Raw genomic sequence first — 5,414 nt, forward strand, 5'->3', positions numbered from 1 at the left:
CCCAGGACTTTGGACCTTGCCAGTCTCTCTGCCTGAATCTCTCTTTCCCAAATATCTGCATCCTTATTCCTCGCTTCAGTCAGGCCTTTATTTCAAAGTCACCTTCTCAGTGAGGCCTTCCCTGACCACAATCACACAATACACACTCACATACAAGAATTCTTACCTCCTTCTCTCCAGACTTTATTTTTTCTCCTTAATATCTATCCCTAACCAACAAAGGATTGCTCTTATCTAGTGCTATCTCTCTCTTCATTAACGTGTCAGCTCCATGAGGACAGGGATTGCTGTCTGTTGTGTCCACTGTTATAGCTCCAATATCCAGTGCAGTGGCTAGCACAAAGGAGGTCTTCTATACATATTTGTGAATGAACCCAGGGAGAGTCTCCAGCATCTATTACATGCCAGATATTTTTCAGCCACTGTTTTATTTCTTACTAGAAATAAACGGGATGATCCCATTTTTGTTTAAAAAAAAAAAAAGGTGTATATAATGCACAGAGCACACACTATGTCGCTCCGTACAGCCTGGAGGGAATGGCTGGGCGCCCCCTGGAGCCCATTGTGAGGTGGTGGCCTTCCATATAGCGTGGGAAGAAAAATGTCTGAACTTAGCTCTGCTCCACTAAGGTGTCAATAGCAATTCTCTCCGGGAGGAGGGATTTCAAGTGATTTTAACTTTTTTCCTTTTTACTAAGTTGCATTTTGTGATTTTTCTACAATGACAAGACAGTGATTTTGTAACAAGAAAAAATTTTAATGGAGAGTGTACTGACCTACTGAAGTATTTTCAGTGTACTGAAAATGCACTAAATGTATATTTTCAGGACTTCCCTGGTGGTCCAGTTGTTAGGACTCCGTGCTTCCACGGCAGGGGGTGCAGGTTCTTTCCCTGGTCGGGGAACTAAGATCCCACATGCCTCGAGGTGCGGGGCAGGCCCCTTCCCCAAAAAAGTGTACTGAACCCTAAAGTGTAGTGCTACAATTCTGAATGATTATCATAATGGAAAAAAGCCCCAAGGCTCTTGTTGTATGTGAAAATCAAATGGGGGTGGGTGAGGGGTGAGATAGGAGTAGGGGATTAAGAGGTACAAACTACTATGTATAAAATAAGTAAGCTACAGGATATATTGTACAGCACAGGGAATATAGCCAATATTTTATAATAACTTTATTTTTTTAATATTTATTTATTTTGGCTGCACCGGGTCTTAGTTGTGGCACACTGGATATTTGTAGCGGCGGGCAGGATCTTTAGTTGCGGCATGTGGACTCTTAGTTGCGGCATGCATGAAGGATCTAGTTCCTTGACCAGGGATTGAACCTGGGCCCCCTGCATTGGGAGCACCGAGTCTTAGCCACTGCACCACCAAGGAAGTCCATAAAATAACTTTAAATGGAGTAAATCTATGAAAGTTTTGAATCACAATGCTGTACACTTGAAACTAATATATTGTAAATCAACTATACCTCAGATTCTCTTATTCTTTAAAACCCCTCTTTATTCTCCTTTGCCTGCTCTCCCAACCCCACCTCCAGGTTTTTACCTTTGCAGTCTTTGACCCAAATGGTAAATGTAGTTCAATGAATCTCTCAGTGAAAAAATAAGAAAAAGATAAAAAGGATGCTTTCGAAAGCTCATGATGCGGTCACAAGGATCCACCCAGGTGGATGGCCTGCACAAAGGCACGTGAACCTGTCGTTCTGGCCCAGTAGGTTGGTCACTGGCCAAGGCAAATTCATGACTTTTTTTGCACTGGCCTGGGTGAACATTGCTCCCAGATAGAAGTGACAGGGAGGGATATGGATGCAAATCTTCCCCCAAGAGTCCTGCTTCCTTGAGGGGCGTTGTAAGGGTTGTTAGTATTATCAAGGGGACCCCAGGAATGAGGGGTAGAGCACCAGCCAGGTCAGACAGACTTGGGTTTACAATTCTCACTAGGTTGATTCCCAGCTGGTGACTCTGTGCAAGACTCCTAACCTATCAGGGACCTCAGTTTCTGCATCTGTAAAATGGAGTTAAGAAAGCCAATTTCCTGGGGCTGCTCTGAGGAGGAAATGAGGAGATAAATAAATGCAAAATGCTCAGCACCATCATATGGCTCATTATATGTGCTCAGCAAACTGTACTGTATAAAATGATGTATTCATTCAACAAATGTTATTGCCATGTAAAGTGCTAGGGTGGACGAAACAGAGCAGCCCCTGCTCTGTGGAGCTTACAGAGTAGTGGAACAGATAGTCATGGTGTAATCACATGAATAAAGAATTACAATTGCGCTAAATACTGAGAAGGAGAAGTCCAAAGAACTAAGAGAGCATATAACCAGGGGCACCTGATCTAGCCACTTTTAAACCCAGAAGAGGTGACTACAGACGAAATAGAATGCTTTTGTTTTTCCCTTAATGATAAGAGAATCCTTCACATGTACAATATGCTGAACGTTTTGCAAAGAACTTTTCATAGATGAGATTTTCATATGATCCAAAGCAGAGATGATGACCCTCATTTTACAGAAGTGGAAACTAAGGTGTAGAGAGGTTATATAACTTCCTTAAGGCCAGACAGCTCATTGATAGCACACCCAGAGATCAGACAAAACCCAGAAGTCCTTTGCTTCCACATCTATTGCTTTTTCAGTATATCATTTTTTAAAATTCTGAAATACAGCATACTTCCTTCTTTTTAAAATGTTGAAATATAGTTCACTTACAAAAAGCATGGGGAAATATATGTGTATGGTTTAAAGAGTACCTATGTAACTACCACCCAGCCCAAGGAACAGAATTTAACATAGCTCAGAAGTCCCCTTATATACCCTTCCCCAGAAGTAACTCCTATGCTAAATTTTGTTAATCATTCATTCTCTTACCTTTTAAAAGAGTTTTTATCATTTATGCATCTCAGTGATATATTATTTCTTATTTATAAATGGCATCTTAGTTTATGTTTTCTATAGCTCGCTTCTTACTCCCAACATTTTGTTTTTGAGATTATTCGTGTTGATGATGCCTATATCTCATTTTTACAAATAAATAATATTCCATTGTGTGATTACACCACAATTTATTTGTGCACTCCCCTGCTAACAGATATTTGGATCATTTCCAGTGTTTTACCATTACAGCTCTTCTTTTTTCTTTGGGAGATAAATGAATTTGTTTTTATAAAAAACTTTTGAAGATGTTATAAGTTTTGTGAATTTAAAGTCCAGTCCCTACACCCACATTATCAGTACTGTATGATAGTAGGTTCTATCATTTATTTTGAGTTTACCATCAGCCAGGAACTGTGTTAGGAGATTTACACACATTTAAAAAATTTAATTCTCTTAACATTCTTATTTGATATGTATTATTATCTTCAGGTGAAAGGACTATTTTTCTTTAGGCGATGAAACTGAGGTCCCTAGAGGTTAGACAATTAGCCTAAGGTCATTAGGAGAGCCAAGATTGCAACTTGGTCTAATTCTAACGTTCTGCTTCCTTCCAATTCACTCCAGGACTTAATACCGTATTGTGCAGTAATAAAAACCAAATGTAATGATGAACTATACTATCTATAAGTATCTACTCTATTTTTTATATTTGTGATTGTGGTAAAACACACATAACATAAAATTTACCATCTTAACCACTTTTAAGTGTACAGTTCAGTAGTGTTAAGTACATTTACATTGTTGTGCAAACATCTCCAGAGCTCTTACAGCCATTCTTGAACATATCACCTGGGGCACACATGCAGGAGTTTTCTCCAGGACATGTCCTATGGGTGGAATTCCATGGGTTTGCATGTGTCCAACTTTATCAGTTAAGGCCAAACTTTTTTCCAAAATGTTTGCACCAATTTATACTCCCATAGGCAGTTACTTATTTTTCAAGTATGCATTACATTCAAATGTTTAAAAAAATTATTTTAAGTTCCAATGTTAAAAGAACAAAAAGACAATACAATGAAAAAATCTCCTGTCCCCTAACCACCTCATTCTCTCCCCAGAGGCAATCAAAATTACTTATTACTTATATAATTATTATTATAAGGTCTTTATGAGAATTAAATTAGTTAATATACGTAAAATATTTAGAATCCTGCCTATTAGAACTACTATCAGGATAATCACATCGATGTTTTCTCATTCTTTTTTTTTTTTTTTGCGGTACGCGGGCCTCTCACTGTTGTGGCCTCTCCCGTTGCGGAGCACAGGCTCCGGACGCGCAGGCTCAGCGGCCGTGCCTCACGGACACAGCCGCTCCACGGCATGTGGGATCTTCCCAGACTGGGGCACGAACCCGTGTCCCCTGCATCGGCAGGCAGACTCTCAACCACTGCGCCACCAAGGAAGCCCTCATTCTTTTTTACAGTTGCCTGATGATAGTCTATTATATAAATGTATCACTATTTTAATTATAATTGTTAAACATTTAAGTTGTTCCTGTATGTTTATAGCACAGCAGTAAATAACTATTATTTCCCACTCACATAGGTGAGTACATCTAAAGGATAAAGTTCTGGAACTGGAACTGCTGGGTCAAAGGTATTTAACACAGTTATAATTTTAATGGATATTGGCAAACTGCCCTTCATGAATACATCACAGATTCTCATATATATTAACTTAAAGAGATAGAAACTTTGGAATAGAATAGACCTAGGTAAGCTACTTTGTTGTTCAGATAAGTCAGCTGATGCGCGGGAGAGGGAAAATGACTGGCACAGGCAGTTAGTAGTGGAAACAGCACCAGAACCCATGCAGATGTCTGGACTTGGAGTCTTAAATGCTTTAAAGTCCATGTTAACATTTCATTATTTTGATGCTGAGGCTTGCTTATATAATGGTAGTAATTTAGTAATTAATTTCTCACTATTCTTTCCAATTTTTCCCTGGGCTATTTTCCTACCCTGGATTGATCATGCGCGCTATCTTGGACAATTCTGACCGGCTTGAGGTTTGCCAAGTGACCCATCTGCCCTCGTCTTCGAAAATGCTGGATTTGGTAAACTGCCTCTAGGGAAACAGAGCTCCGCTAGCCACTCCCAAGAGCTCATTTAAATTACATCAAGGGAAATGAACCAAGGTATTTGTTCTGTAATCTCTCCGAGGTCAATTTCCCAAGCTGGTGGTTGATTAGTAAGTGATACATCTTTTAGACCAAAGGAAACCCGCCTCTCGAGGGCAAAGTCATCATTGGCTGGTATGACTGTCAATCACCAGGGGTATAAATAAGGGAATGCCGGCGGCTCCTCCCCCCGGACGGCCAGGAGCGCGTGGGGTGGCTGCAGTCAGGCTGCGCGAGTCGTGCCGGGGAGGCGCTCTGCGGTAATATCTGACTGTTGCTCCTTAATAACTGGAGTGGAAAGTAAAAAGGACCTCTGCTCCTCTCTCCTCTTTTCCCCTCCCTGCCGGGCAGGCGTG

Source organism: Lipotes vexillifer, unplaced genomic scaffold (genome assembly GCF_000442215.2).
Source record: "Lipotes vexillifer unplaced genomic scaffold, Lipotes_vexillifer_v1.1 scaffold426, whole genome shotgun sequence".
Taxonomy (NCBI): Eukaryota; Metazoa; Chordata; class Mammalia; order Artiodactyla; family Lipotidae; genus Lipotes; species Lipotes vexillifer.